The following is a 16,968-nucleotide window of genomic DNA, read 5'->3' as shown; positions in this document are numbered from 1 at the left end:
TTGCCACCGTTGTTAAGTGAATCACTGCAGTTGTTAGGTTAGTAACACAGTTGTTGTGTGAATCTGACCTCCCCACTGACTGCTTGTCGGAAGGTCACATAAGGGGATCGCACATGACCCCCCCCCCCGGGACACGACAACCGACGCAAATATGAACCAGTTGCCAAGTGCTTGAATTTTGATCGCACGACTTTGGATGCTCCAACGGTTGTGAGTGTGAAAAAGTTGTAAATCGCTTTTCCAGTGTTGCAACTTTGAAAGGTCACTAAATGAACGGTTGTAAGTTGAGGACTATCTGTAGAGGAAGTCTGGAGCAGTTTAGGCTCTGTGGTCATGAAACTGCCTTAGTCTGTTGTGATGCTGGTATTTTGGCATACGTTGGGATGCTATCCTATATCACTAAGCCAAGGGTCTTCAAACTTGGCCCTTTTATGACTTGTGGACTTCAACTCCCAGAATTCCTCAGCCAGGCATGCTGAGTTGAAGTCCACAAGTCATAAAAGGGCCAAGTTTGAAGACCTCTGCACTAACAATTCATACACAAGTTTAAATAATTGCATGAAATAAGCTAGCTTGGCCATATTTACCCTCAATTATGTTACACCATATGGGTAGACTGGGTGACTGACGGCTGTGCAGAATAAATGAGTCCTCAACCTACAAGTCTAATTGACCGAATTACAGTTGTTAAGTCATGGCAGTCATTCAACAGATTACCACCTGACCCCACCCAAAATTATGACTTTTGGGGGTGGGTAAGTGAATTCCACAGTCATTAAGCAACCCCCAGTTTCCCCAATGGGCTTTGTTGGCTGGAAACCAAAAGTAAACACCAGAAGCTGGCAAAACCATGTTAAAAATTGGGATTGTAATCGCATTTTGGGTGTTTGGCAACTGGCTCCCATTTGCTGCGGGATTGGGTGAGCACAGGGGTAGGTGAGAAGAGTGCCTCCATCAGCCCTTCAAAAACAAGTTGTAAGTAACCGGAGATCTGTTATAACAACAGGTTATAAGTCAAGGACTATCTGTATAACAAACTAGTGAAATAGTCCATATGAAAAATATGAACTTTTGCCAGTAAACTCCGCTCTGCATATCCTAACCTACTGCTTGACAGATACATACAGCTAATTTCAATCTGTGGACTATGTTGGTCCAAACCCATTTTGAAGTACACCAGATGGAAAGGCTGGCTTAAACCTTAGCTGAGCACCAGTTGTACTGAAGACCCCTAGATGGCGCTGTCTTCTTAAGGCAAGACATGTACTGTAGCTAGGACCTAAATTATATCCCCTTTTAAACAAAATGTACAGTCTCAGTAGTTGTTGATTTTCCACTGGTGTGTTCAAACAATAGGCCTACTTCTATCAACTGCCTGGCAATTGGGGGTTTTGTTCAGTATTCACTGGCATTATTCTGAAGATGCCATCATTGTTCATTACTCTAGAAGAGAGTAAATGTATATCTTTTCAATGTAAGGCTTATTTCAGGGGTCTTCAAACTTGGCCCTTTTATGACTTATGGACTTCAACTCCCAGAATTCCTCAGCCAGCATGAATTCTGGGAGTTGAAGTCCACAAGTCATAAAAGGGCCAAGTTTGAAGACCCCTGGCTTATTTATTTGTATCCTGCCTTTATTACTTTGAAAAATAACTCAAGGGGCGAACAAATCCAACACACTTTCCTCCTTCTATATTCCCCACAACAACCACCCCCTGTGAGGGTGGGTTGAGCTGAGGGAGGATGACTGGCTCAAGGTCACCCAACTGGTTTTCATGTCTAAGGCGGGATTAAAACTCATAGTCTCCTGATAATTGGCCCAAAAGTCACCCAGCTAGCTTTCATGCCTGAGGCAGGACTAGAACTCACTAGAACTCCTGGTGATTGGCCCAAAAGTCACCCAGCCAGCTTTTATGACTAAGGCAGGACTAGAATTCACGGGTCTCCCACTTTCTAGTCTCATTCCTTAAGCCAGGGGTCTTCAAACCTGGCCCTTTTATGACTTGTGGACTTCAACTCCCAGAATTCCTCAGCCAGGTAGGCTGGCTGAGGAATTCTGGGAGTTGAAGTGCACAAGTCATAAAAGGGCCAGGTTTGAAGGCCCCTGCCGTAAAGCAATATTTCTCAATGCCAACCACTTTGTGGACTTCAACTTGATCTTGATCTTCCTTGTTTCTAAGTGATAACTTCTTTTTACGATTTACAAAGTTTTATTAGTTTATAATTTACAATACAATCAACATATAAAGTAAATAGCGGAAAAGATGGGGAAAGGGAGAGAGAGTAGAGAAATGAGGTGAGGGAGGAAAAAAAAGGCATTGACTTCTGACTTCCCTCAAACCCAAGGAGGAGGTAGAATCAGAAGGTCATGTCTGCCTTTGGTTTACTAAGATGGTCAAAGACCTGGAGACTAAAACATACGAAGAACAGTTATGGGACTTGGGTTTGGCCAGTCTAAAGAAAAGAAGAAATAGGGGAGACATGACAGCAGTGTTCCAGTATCTGAGGGGCTGCCACAAGGCAGAGGGGGTCAAATTATTCTCCAAAGCCCCAGAGGGAAGGATGAGAAACAAGGGGTGGAAACTGATCAAAGAGAGAAGCAACCTGGAATTAAGGAGAAACTTCCTGATAGTGAGGACAATCAACCAGTGGAACAGCTTGCCACCAGAAATTGTGGACACTCCATCACTGGAGATTTTTAAGAAAAAACTAGACAATCACCTGTATGAGATGTTATACCGTCTCCTATAAGACCTTCAAGGTCCCTTCCAGCTCTATTCTATTCTATTCTATTCTATTCTATTCTATTCTATTCTATTCTATTCTATTCTATTCTATTCTATTCTATTCTTGAATTTAAATCTGGAAAATGAACAAGTAAAACATTCTAGGTGATAACTTCTTGATCAGCTATTCTTTGCCCTTTTTGTTTTCCGATTTATTTTCTTTCATTTGTTGTGGCTTGCTTGTATCTGATCTTAGTATGCTGAATGTATTTTTTAGCCTGATCTTCCATTTTGGTGGTGCACTGTTTGTTTTTTTTTTCTTGTTTGTTGATTTTGCATCCAAGTTATTTAATAATTAGGTATTACTGCAGCCATGAGGTACATTAGTTGGCTTGTTCCTTGCAGTAAGCTGGTGCTGATATTTGATATTACAACATTAATCTCTTTTAATACTTGTGCTGTTTCTTTGGAACAAGCTTCAACCCAGGTGACCTTATTCTGATGTTTTTGTGATGTAGATGCTGAGTTATTCTTTGTTTCAGTTCCTCTTCTTTTCTAATTAGAGGGCTTTGTTGTTCCTCAGAAAAAGGCTGAGGACCAGGTGCCTGGTTTAAGAATTAAAACAATCCAGTAGCTATTCTGGCTTCTTCTACTGCCAATTCCCTGTGGATTGCCTCCACAGTCCCAGCTACTTTGGCTAAGGTTTCAATTTATTCTCCTTGAGTAAAACTTTGCAGCGCTTCCAATTCTCTTCTGTGGATATTTTATTTTGTATTATAACTCAGTGTGTTATTCTACTAGCTTCTGTTTTCTTATTTCTGATTCTGGGTGTTGTTCTTTCCAGAATTGGTGCAATCTTTTCAGATTATTAGTTGTTTGTTTTCAATTTTTGCATCCAGGTAATCCTTCACTTACAACCACAAGTGAGCCCAAAATTTCAATGGATAAGCAAAACAATATGCTTGCATATTATATATGTATGTATGTATGTATGTGTATATATATATATATATATATATATATATATATATATATATATATATAGGTCTTTATCCATCCATAAATATATATGTATATATTTGTTTTCTGAGGTTTTTGCGGGTATTTGTATGTAGGTCTTTGGTTGTTTGGGTTTTCTCCCGCGTAAAATTGGAAGTATCTTGGCGACGTTTCGACGAAGTCCCATTCGTCATCTTCAGGCTGGCGTTTTCAGCTTCGTGCTTTGAGCAGCAATGTGTGGTCCCAGCTGTTTCTTCCTTCAAGGGAAGGAACAGTTTCTTCCTTCAAGGAAGAAACAGCTGGGACCACACATTGCTGCTCAAAGCACGAAGCTGAAAACACCAGCCTGAAGATGACGAATGGGACTTCGTCGAAACGTCGCCAAGACACTTCCAATTTTCCGCGGGAGAAAACCCGAACAACCAAAGACCTACATATATATATGTAGGTCTTTGGTTATTCGGATTTTCTCCCGCATCAAATTGGAAGTGTCTTGGCAACGTTTCGACGAAGTCCCATTCGTCATCTTCAGGCTGGTATTTTCGGCTTCGTGCTTCTAGGAACAATTTCGTGCTTCTAGGAGCATTGCTCCTAGAAGCATGAAGCCGAAAACACCAGCCTGAAGATGACGAATGGGACTTCATCGAAACGTCGCCAAGACACTTCCAATTTTATGTGGGACAAAACCCGAATAACCAAAGACCTACATATATATATATATGTAGTGCAGAAATGAATATGCAAATAGCTTAGCACATGTTTAGAATAACTATATTAATCAGAGAAAAGAAATAATAGATTTTGAAGCTGAGTATACAAGTTGTCCTTCACTTACGTCCACAATTGAGCCCAACATTTCTGTTGCTAAGTGAGACAGTTGTTAAATGAATTTTGCCCCATTTTACCATCTTTCTTGCCACAGCTGTTAAGTGAATCACTGCAGTTGTTAAGTTAGTAACACGGTTGTGAAGTGAATCTGGCTTCCCCCATTGACTTTGCTTGTCAGAAGGTCACAAAATGGGATCACATAACCCCGGGACACTGCAGCCGTCATAAATGTGAGCCCCCAGTTGCCAAATATCTGAATTGGACCGTCATAACTAGAGATATTACAAAAGTCTGAATATTTATTCACTATTGAAATTTTCTTCATTGAATTAAGTGTAGACCTAATAAGTCAAACACTGTTTCGGGTCTTATTAACAACTTGACATTAATTCTGGGAGTTTGAAGTCCACATGCCTTTGTCACCGTTGAGAGACACTGATCAATAGTAATGAAAGCACTTAAATATTTTTAGAATAGAATAGAGCTAGAAGGGACCTTGGAGGTCTTCTAGTCCAGCCCCCTGCTCAAGCAGAAGGACCTATCCCTATGGCCTATACCAGGGGTAGGCAACCTTGGCTCTTTTATGACTTGTGGACTTCAACTCCCAGAATTCCTGAGCCAGCACGGCTCAGCTTGGAAACCTCTCCCTTTCCCCTCAGCATGGCTGGCTCAGGAATTCTGGGAGTTGAAGTCCACCAATCATAAAAGAGCCAAGGTTGCCTACCCCTGGCCTACACCATCTCAGACAGATGATTGTCCTGTCTCTTTTTAAAAACTTCCAGTGATGGAGCGCCCACGATTTCTGGGCGTAAGCTGTTCATTTACTTCTGACAAATTTTGGGTTAATAAACCGATCAAAACACAAAATTATCATATAATTAAGGATAGGAAGAGCATTGATGCTTTTGAATTTTGGTATTGGAGAAGATTCATAAGAAATCTGTGGAGAGTCAAGAAAACAAACAAATGGGTTGTCAAAGAAATCAGAATTACAGAGTAACAGAGTTGGAAGGAATCTTGGAGGTCTTCTAGTCCAACCCCCTGCTCAATCAGGAAACCCTATATCATTTCAGATAAATAGTTGTCCAATCTCTTCTTTAAAACCTCCAGTGTTGGAGCACCCACAACTTCTGGAGGCAGGCTGTTCCACTGATTAATTCTTCTCACTGTCAGGTTGCTTCTCTCCTTGATTCGTTTCCATCCGTTGCTTCTTGTCCTGCCTTCAGGTGCGTTGGAGAACAGCTTGACCCCCTCTTCTCTTTGGCAACCCCTGAGATATTGGAAGACTGCTATCATGTCCCCCTTCGTCCTTCTCTTCATTAAACTAAATTCCTGCAATGAAGAATTCTCACTTGAGTTACAAATATCCAATTATCCTGCTTTGGACACATTACTCAAAGACCCAGCTCTCTGGAGAAGGCTCTGATGCTAGGAAAGACGGAAGGAAAAAGAAGAAGAGGACGACAAGCAGCAAGATGGATGGCCTAGGCTACAGTGATGAGGGATGGACCATTGGAAGACTGGAAGGATCATGTTAGGAACTCACCATCAATGAGAAAATCTATCGATATGATCATTAAGAGTCAACAACAACCTGATGGCACAGGATCAATCAATCAGTCCACATTCTGGACAGATTGGACAGCTGGTTTGAAAGAGAATTCAAAGAGGTCGTGTACATTAAGACTGAGCAGCCCTTTCTCAAGAGAGGGGGAGGGATGTGACACCACTGAACTCCTGTTTGCAACACAGTCCTTTCAGCAGTTTCAAGAACAGTGCAGATGGGTGTGGAACCCTCCTGGAACTGCTGTGAAACTGAAAAGAAGGATGTGGAACCTTATTGGAACTGCTGTGTTTATTTGAGGGCAGAGATATAAACCTCCAAGTGGCCTCAATGATTCTCAGAAAGAATGCTAATGATCAAATGACTGCAAGGAATATAAATCCTTCCATTCTCCACCATTCATTCAGAACTGAGGAAGCTTCTTGGATGAGAAGCGAGATGTCTTCAAGAAAAAGAAAGTATAGCAGCCTTTTGAAAAGCACCTTTGGGATGATAAATCTATCACTTTGGTAGAAGATTCCACATTCTAATTCAATATCTCCGGCAAAATAATCTACATAAGACAAAAGGATGTTGAAAAACTGATAACTGGATGTCTTCCCTTGATTCAAACAATATGTGTGGGAATGAAGGGAGATACACTGGAGGATTTAATGGCATTGGTATGGAAGCCTGCTTGGCATAAAAAGAAAGCCAGAGTTAGATTTAAAAATGGGATTTAAAAATTCATTTGAGGGTTAAGCAGCTTTTCTTTTAGAGATTTTGACTGATCTTAGAGATATTGACTGATTTAATATTTAGGATTCAGATTTAAAATGGAAATTAAAATAATTTGTTAGATTATAGCCTTAATGATTATAGGGATGGATTTGTGATAATGAAAGATATGTTATTAGTATATGAGGAGTTATTAGGATGAGAAATAGAATATATTGGTGAATAAAGAAAGAATTTAAATTTTGGAATAATATTTGTATTTTAGTCACAAGAATTAGTTTATAATGAAACGAGGGAAACTAAACCTATCCAAATTATAAATAGTGGTTATAAAAGGCTAAATTGGAATATGATAACTGGAATTAAATAAAATCTAAAAACAGGACTTGGATATGTATAACTAAAATGTTATTGATAAATGTATAGATTGATTGAACTTTAGCTAGAAATGTACTAATATGAATGTGATATAATACCTAAGGGAAATAGAAAGGGAACCTTTATTGATGTAAACTGAGATATCTATGTATCACTCCGTTATTGGATTATTGATTACTCTATCACCACGCTGCTTCCCAATTACCTGGTTGTTAAAATTTGAAAAATTAATAAAAGTTGTTTTTTTAAAAAAACATGTTTTCAAGGTCTCATCTACGTCTTTAAATATTTAAAATACATACTGAATGTGTGATCACTTCTGATCACTTTCTCCCAGCAAGGTCTGCTTTCTCTTTTTTTTGCCAGTTTCCATTAAATTTTAAGGTCATGAACTTGTGATTCTTACATAAGAAAAGATAACCTGAAATGTATTCAGGCTTCAAGAATACGCATCTGTGTGAAGAGAATGTATGAGTCACAAATCTCACCAAGCAACTGTGCTTTAGTTTTTGTTTTCTGCAACAATCAAAAACAACAATATCAAAACCAGAAACATCTAAAACAAGCTTGTAATGGCTGGAAATTGTGGCGGTTGTGTCTTGTGAAATGTTTTATACTATTTTTTTTTAGCACTTTTTAGTTCTGGCAGCGTCCTTATAAATTATTAGCGCATTTCAAATACGGGCAGTCCTCGTCTTACAACAGTTGGTTTAGTGTCCATTCAAAGTTATAACAGCACTGAAAAAAGTGACACGATCATTGCAGCCTCCCCACGGTCACGGGATCAAAATGTGGGATGCTTGGCAACTGACTCACATTTATGACGGTTGCAATGTCCCGGGGTCATGTGATCCCCTTTTGTGACGTTCTGACAAGCAAAGTCAATGGGGTAGACAAATTCACTTAACAACCACTAATTTCACAACTGCAGTGACCTCCCCCTTAACAACTCTGGCAAGAAAAATTGTAAAATTGGATAAAGCTCACTTAACAAATGTCTCGCTTAGCAACAGAAACTTTGGGCTCAGTTGCGGTCGTAATTGAAGGACTACTTGTATCTTCGGCTTCAAAATCCATTATTTCTGTTTTCTGATTAATATAGTTATTCTAAATATGGGCTAAGCCATATATATATATATATATATATATATATATATATATATATATATATATATATATATATATATATATATGTAGGTCTTTGGTTGTTCGGGTTTTCTCCCGCGTAAAATTGGAAGTGTCTTGGCGACGTTTCGACGAAGTCCCATTCGTCATCTTCAGGCTGGTGTTTCAGCTTCGTGCTTTGAGCATGCTGCTCAAAGCACGAAGCTGAAAACACCAGCCTGAAGATGACGAATGGGACTTCGTCGAAACGTTGCCAAGACACTTCCAATTTTACGCGGGAGAAAACCGAACAAACAAAGACCTATATATATATATATATATATATATATATATATATATATATATTTAATTTGCAAGTATCTCCTTCCCACTGGAGTCTTCCAATCATTGCAGTAGAATTATCCATCCATAAAGTAACATACTTTTCAAGCAATTCTTTCTTTCCTAGAGATTCTGTAAATGTGTTGAAACTCAATAATCCCACTCTGGCTCTCCTGGTTTTTACAACTGAAATATTGAATTTTTCGGTAGCTAGAAGGAGCCTCACTCAATTTTCGGTGCACACATGGGTAGCAATTCTGTGGTAAGCAATATGAACTTTCCACCTTTTACAGCAATGTCAGCAGAAGGTAGTTGCAAATATAGAGTTAACAATACTTTCTGTCTTGGATAGAACGCCTGAAAATATTTGGACTAGCCTGCATCAAAAATTCTGGAATGATTAAGAACTGTGGATGCTTAATCTAGGCAATCCTCGATTCATTGAGTGCCTGGTCAAAGTTACAACGGCACTGAAAAAAGTGACATATGACCACAGTTTTCACACTTACGACCGTTGCAGCATCCCCATGGTCACGTGATCAAAATTTATATGCTTGACAACTGGCTCACGTTTATGAAGGTCACAGCGTGCCAGGGATCACGTGATCCCCTTTTGCGGCCTTCTGACAAGCAAAGCCAATAGGGAAACCAGATTCACTTAACAGCCGTGTTGCTAACTTAACAACTGCAGAGATTCATTTAATGACTGTGACAAGAAAGGTTGTAAAATGGGGCAAAATTCATTGAACAAATGTTTCACTTAGCAACGGAAATTTTGGGCTCAGTTGTGGTTGTAAGTTGAGGACTGCCTATAATACGATGTTATTCATTCAGGTGTGTCCGACTGTTGGCGATTCTGTGGGCCAGGCCTAACCGCATCTTCTGAACTTGCCCTGTTTCTTTGAGTTTTCGGCTTTGAGGTAGAGCTGGCTTAACAATCGTCTTGCTTAGCAGTGGAAATTTTGAGGTCAGTTGTGGTCATAAGTTGAGGACTGACTGCATTCTCAAAAGCACGCCCTTTTCTTGCCCAATTTTTGGACACCACAGATACTGTCCAAGAATGGGATGTGCTCTTACACGGCCTCTGAAAGTTCCTCCCAAAATGTATTTGTTTTACTCGTGTTTCATTTTTGTAATGATTTGACATTTCTTTATGTAACACATAGCACCACGGAGGGTTAGACTGTGAGTTTTTTTCTTTAAAAAAATAATAAAATGGGTAAAAGATTGTTTGTAAAGGGAGAGGTGGTAGGTCACACACCAGCAGGGCTAAGTCAGACATTTTCTGAATATTTGACACACTGAACCCAGAAGTTCACCGTCACTGTGCTAGAGCAACTCTTTGTGTTCCTAAGGGGAAGAAATGGAGGTAGTGACAAATTTTATCTTCCTGGGCTCCAAGATCACCACAGATGGGGACTGCAGCCAAGAAATTAAAAGACGCTTGCTCCTGGGGAGGAAAGCTATGGCAAATCTAGACAGCATACTAAAAAGCAGAGATATCACCCTATCAACAAAAGTACGTATAGTCAAGGCCATGGTTTTCCCAGTTGCAATGTATGGCTGTGAAAGATGGACCATAAGAAAGGCTGAGCGCAAAAGAATTGAGGCCTTTGAACTATGGTGCTGGAGAAGACTCCTGCGAGTCCCCTGAACTGCAAGGCAATCCAACCGGTCAGTCCTAGAGATCAACCCTGACTGCTCTTTAGAAGGCCAGATCCTGAAGTTGAAACTCAAGTCCTTTGTCCACCTAATGAGAAGGAAGGACTCCCTGGAGAAGAGCCTGATGCTGGGAAAGATGGAGGGCAATAGAAGAAGGCGACGACAGAGAATGAGGTGGCTGGATGGAGTCCCTGAAGCAGTAGGCGTGAGCTTAAATGGACTCCAGAAGATGGTAGAGGAAAGGAAGGCCTGGAGGAACATTGTCCATGGGGTCGCGATGGGTCGGACACGACTTTGCAACTAACAACAACAACAACAAGGGCTTTTCAGGATGGAGAAGCTTCTTGGATGAGAAGCGAAACATTTTCAAAGAAAAAAAAACAAGAAAGTCCAGTTGCTTTTTGGAAAAGCACTTTTGGGACCACCATGACCTGGATGATTGGGAATCTCCATAAACATCTACTCTTTTTAGCAACTAGGAGAAAGTCCAAGTCACTAGCAGCTTGGTGTCCTAGTGGACGCTCATTTAAACATGAGCCAGCAATGTGTGCCAGCAGCCAAAAAAGCTAATACAATCCCTGGTTGTATAAACAGAGGCACGGAATGAAAATCAGATAAATACTGCTTTATAAAATCTTAGTAAGACCACACCTGCAATACTGCATCCAGTTTTGGTCACATTACAAAAAAAGTGTTGAGACTTTGGGAAAAATACAAAGAAGAGCAACTAAGATGACTAAAGGCCTGGAGACTAAAACATATGAAGAACGGCTTCAGGATTTGGGTTGGGCTAGTCTAGAGAAAAGAAAGTCTGGGGTGGCATGATAGCAGTCTTCCACAACATGAGGGGGTCAACTTATCTACCAAAGCACCAGAAGGCAGGACAAGAAACAATGGATGGAAACTAATTAAGGAGAGAAGCAACCTGGAATTAAGGAGAAACTTCCTAACAGTGAGGACAATTAACCAGTGGAACAGCTTGCCACCAGATGTTGTGGGTGCTTCATCACTTGAGGTTTTTAGGAAGAGACTGGACAGCCACTTGTCTGAAGGTATAAGGTCTCCTGCCTGAACAGGAGGCTGGACTAGAAGACCTCCAAGCTCCCTTCCAGCTCTATTCTGATTCCTTCTCTCCAACAGATGCACCCTTGGATTTTACACCTTAGTATTCTGGGAGCCATTGCCAAAAGAATTTGAGCTGGAGGAACCGTGATAAAGTGGTCTTGATGTTGACATAAAGAGCTGGAAATCAGGTAATGGTTTTCTAAAAGTTAAAGCTGTGGGAATATTGACCCCCAACAATCTGGATCCTCATTTTACCAACCTCAGAAGGATGGAAGGCTATGTCAACCTTGAGCTGGTGAGAATCGAACTCCTGGCGGTTGGCAGAATTAGCCTGCAATACTGCATTCTAACCTTTGCGCCATTACGTCTCCTTTACGCCATTTTAGGGATAAGATGAGGGAAAACAACACTTTTACATCAGAACAGCTTTTGGGCTAGTCACGAGATGAAGGTAACACTGAGAGTACTCACCCACAACAATTAATGAGGCATTTCCCCCCCCCAGCAACCATGATATGAGGAAAGACTTCTCCTTTATTCTAAAATTTATTGCTATGAAAACTTCTTCCCCTTTTGATTTCTCATGAAATGTGCGGGAAACTTCCTCAGAACATACGATAGTATGTTACGGGTGGGGGGATTTTTTTGGTTGCAATAATTTATTCTCCTATTATCTTCTTAGAATGAAATGATCAGGCTTTCAGTACAGATCAAATAATAATAATAATAATAATAATAATAATAATAATAATAATAATAATAATAATAATAATAATAAACTTGGAAGGGACCTTGGAGGTCATCTAGTCCAACCCCCTGCTCAGTCAGGAAACCCTATACCAGAGGTTTGCCTACCCCTTCGGTCTTTTATGACTCGTGGACTTCAACTCCCAGAATTGCTGAGCCAGCCATGCTGAGGGGAAAGGGAGAGGTTTCCAAGCTGAGCCATGCTGGCTCAGGAATTCTGGGAGTTGAAGTCCACCAGTCATAAAGCGGCCTAGGCCTAGGCCAAAGATAGGCAACCTTGGCTCTTTTATGACTCATGGACTTCAACTCCCAGAATTCCTGAGCCAGCTATGCTGAGGGGAAAGAGAAGTTTCCAAGCTTAGCCATGCTGGCTCAGGAATTCTGGGAGTTGAAGTCCACGAGTCATAAAAGAGTCAAGGTTGCCTACCCCTGCCCTATACCATTTCAGACAAATGGCTGTCCAGTCTCTTCTTAAAAACCACCAGTGTTGAAGCACTCACAGCTTCTGGGCCCCAATGAGCCCCAAATTTATGTTGCTAAGGGAAATGTTAGATAAGGGAGTTTTGCCCCAATTTATCACCTTCCTTGCCATGTTAAGTGAATCATTGCACCTGTTAAGCGAGTAACATGATTGTTAAGTGAATCTGGCTTCCCCATTGACTTTGCGTGTCAGATCACCTTGCAAGAGGTGATCTCGTGACCCCGGGACGCTGCAGCCATCATGAGCCAGTTGCCCAGCATCTGAATTTTGATCACATGACCATGGGGATGCTGCAACGGTCGTTAAGTGTGAAAAACAATCATAAGTCACTTTTTCCAGTGCCGTTGTAACTTTGAACAGTCCATAAAGGAAGGACCACCTGTATTACTCACAGCATCCGTTTGTAGTTAATCCCCTCAAGCTGCTGTGTCCCCCACTTAACACTACATGTTGGAACTGACGATGGGGCCAGGCTCTCTCCTTGCCATCCTGAACCATTCAGCATCTCCATGAATGTTTCCCCAAGGACCAAGTAGTCCAGCTTTGTGAAAAGCAATAGTTTGTTATAATTCGATCAGGGCTCAGATTTTTGTTATACGGCTACTGAAAACCATGCACAGCCATCCATAGACACTGTATCTGTTACCCATTATCATAGCAGTGACATGTTAGCAGTGTTCCAATATTTGAGGGGCTGCCACAAAAAAGAGGGGGTCCACCTATTCTCCAAAGCACCTAAAGGTAGAATAAGAAGCAACGGATGGATACTGATCGAGGAGAGGAGCAACCTAGAACTAAGGAGAAATTTCCTGACAGTGAGAACAATTAATTAGTAGAACAACTTATTTATTTATTTATGAGACTTATATACCGCTTTATGCGCAAGCACTCTCTAAGCGGTGTACACCAGTAAGCAATGTATATATATATTTACATTGCCCCCAACAATCTGGGTCCTCATTTTACCTACCCCGGAAGGATGGAAGGCTGAGTCAACCTTGAGCCGGTGAGATTCGAACCGCTGACCTGCTGAACACAGTCAGCTAAAGTGGCCTGCAGTACTGCACCCTAACTGCTGCGCCACCTCGCCACCTTGCCTCCAGAAGTTGTGGGTGCTCCAATGCTGGAGTTTTAAAGAAGAGATTGGACAACTATTTGTGTGAAACAGTATAGGGTCTCCTGCTTGAGCAGGGGGCTGGACTAGATGACCTCCAAGGTCCCTTCCAACTCTGTTATTCTGTTAATTCTGATTTCTTTGACAACCCATTTGTTTGTTTTCTTGACTCTCCAGAGATTTCTTACAAGTCTTCTTCTACTCTGTTATTCTGTTATTCTGATATTTTATTTATTTGTATCCTGCTTTTATTATTTTTACAAATAAAGCAAGGTGTCAAACACACCTTCCTCCTCCTGTTTTACCTACAACAATAAACCTGTGAGGTGGGTTTGGCTGAGAGTGAGTGATTGGCACAAAGTCACCCAGCTGGCTTTCTTCCCTAAGGTGGGACTAGAACTCACAGGCTCCTGCTGATTGGTCTAAAGTCACCTAGCCAGCCTTAATGTTGAAAGTAGAATTATACCTCACAGGCTCCTCATGATTGCCACAAAGTCACCCAGTTGGCTTCCATAGCTAAGGCAGGACTAGAACTCCCAGTTTCTAGCCTGGTGCCTTAACCATTGAAGGCTAAAATATATGAACAATGGTTGCAGGAATTGTGCATGTTTAATTTAATGATAAGAAGGACTAGGGATGACATGACAGCAGCATTCCAGTATCTCAGGGGATGCCACAAAGAAGAGGGGGTCAAGCTATTCTCCAAAGCACCAGCAGGCAGGACAAGAAACAATGGATGGAAACAAATCAAGGAAAGAAGCAACCTAGAATTAAGGAGAAATTTCATAACCATGAAAACAATTAATCAGACTTCCCTCCAGATGTTGGTGGGTGCTCCAACACTGGAGGTTTTAAAGAAGAGATTGGACAACCATTTGCCTGAAATGGTATAGGACAGTGATTCTCAACCTTTCTAATGCCGTGACCCCATAATACAGTTCCCCATGTTGTGGTGACCCCCAAGTGTGGCCACCAATAAGAGGGAGTAGGACAGCTAGGGAAAAGGGAAAAAAATGGCGGACAGCATGGTTTGGTGACCCCCGTGAAATGGTCATTCGACCCCAAATGGGGTCCCGACCCACAGGTTGAGAACCACTGGTATAGGATTTCCTGCTTGAGCAGGGGGTTAGTCTAGATGGTCTCCAAGTATGTTATTTTGTCATATTGTTAAACTGGCTCTATCTGCTATTGGTTCCTAAAATGTTGGATAAGGAGCATCATTCTACAAGCCTTAATGCTACTAGATGAGAAAATACAGATCTTAAGGTATGTACAGAAGGAGTAGGGATGGTCAAAGGATTTGGCTCACAATTTGTGATGGTGGAAAGGAAAGACATCCAAGGGCTGAGAATCTGAAAAAGGATGAAAAAAATGAAGGGATAAATTCAGACAGAAAATTGTCCGAGAGGAACATTTTGAACATTTTCCCCTCTTCCCAAAGAATGCCACCACTACATTTAATTTCCCAACAGTGGGGGAGAAATAATCAAACCCGAGGCCCCTGCACCATTCACAGAAGTTAGTTTAGCAATGTTAGAGGAAAATTTGCAAGGGGAAACTCTTCTTCCATCTCATCGGAAACGTATACACTGTAAACCACAACTTTACCCAGTTCTAACATTTCTGGCCAACTTCCTCTTGAAGCCTAACCACAGTTGCCCTGTAGAATTTATTCATAGGTACCTACATGCTTCTAGAACTTGCTAAATATTTGCTGCTCGTTTATTAACTGTCAAATGGCTTAAATTCATCCCAGCAGGTGTACATTCTTAATTGATGGGACCTACAAAATACATTGACTTCCTGCTCTGGTGGGCTGGGTAGATGTAACTGGGGAGAGGTGGGTCTGTCAAATAGCCTGGCCCCATGATAGTTCAAAAGACAATGAGCATCTGAGAGCACCGAACCTTGTTTCCAGTTCGACTTAATATATGTAATAGGGCCTTCTCCAAAATGAATAGAGTAGAGTAGAGTAGAGTAGAGTAGAGTAGAGTAGAGTAGAGTAGAGTAGAGTAGAGTAGAGTAGAGTAGAGTAAACAGAGTTGGAAGGGACCTTGGAGGTCTTCTAGTCCAACCACCTGCTCAGGCAGGAAACCCAAATCATTTCATACAAATAGTTGTCCAATCTCTTCTTTAAAACTTCCAGTGTTGGCACATTCACAATTTCTGGAGGCAAGTTGCTGCACTGATTAATTGTTTTAACTGTCAGGAAATTTCTCCTTAGTTCTAGGTTGCTTCTCTCCTTTATTAGTTTCCATCCGTTGCTTCTTCTCCTGCCCTCAGGCGCTTTGGAGAATAGCTTGATTCCCTCTTCTATGTGGCAGCCCCTGAGATATTGGAAGACTGCTATCATGTCCCCCCTCATCCTTCTCTTTGTTAAACTAGACATACCCAATTCCAGCAGCTGTTCCTTATATGTTTTAGCCTCCAGTCTCCTGATCATCTTTGTTGCTCTTCTCTGCACTCTTTCCAGAGTCTCAACATCTTTTTTACATTGTATAGGAGTAAATGATGAAACAGAGCATTAATTACATTTGAATATCTTACCCAATTCAGTTGTCTCAGCTTAACATCTGTGGACCTCATCCCATATTTAAGAAGTTCCTAAGGGGTGTGTGCGTAAGTGCGCAAACATGCCTACCGACCCTGTCGCATTTTAGATTTTTTTTCATTTTGTTCATTCATTTTTGTAATTTTTTTTTGACAAATGAATCAATTTCATTGCATCTCCAACAGAATGAAGATTTACTTAAGCCTTTTCTATGTAGATGCAATCAAAGGCGTTAACCTTAACCCTAACCCTGTGCAAACCACTCAGTTCAATGCAATCTAATCAATACAAAATACGTGTAGTCCCCAACTTACGGCCACAACTGAGCCCACCTTTTATATTGTTAAGCTAGACCAGGGGTAGGCAACCTTGGTTCTTTTATGACTCGTGGACTTCAACTCCCAGAATTCCAGCATGGCTCAGCTTAGAAACCTCTCCCTTTCCCCTCAGCATGGCTGGCTCAGGAACTCTGGGAGTTGAAGTCCACGAGTCATAAAAGAGCCAAGGTTGCCTAACTCTGAGCTAGACATTTGTTATGTGAATTTTGACCCATTTTTATGACCTTTCTTGCCACATTTGTGAAATGAATCACTGCAGTTGTTAATTTAGTAACTCGGTTGTTACGGGAATCTGGCTTCCCCATTGACTTGGCTCATCGAAGGTCGCAAAAGGGGATCACATGATCCCAGG

This window comes from Crotalus tigris, unplaced genomic scaffold (genome assembly GCF_016545835.1).
Source record: "Crotalus tigris isolate CLP2741 ecotype Arizona unplaced genomic scaffold, ASM1654583v1 scf7180000021465.51407817327:1047546, whole genome shotgun sequence".
Taxonomy (NCBI): domain Eukaryota; kingdom Metazoa; phylum Chordata; class Lepidosauria; order Squamata; family Viperidae; genus Crotalus; species Crotalus tigris.
The sequence above is the reverse complement of the archived record's forward strand: the minus strand, read 5'-3'. Positions refer to the sequence as shown.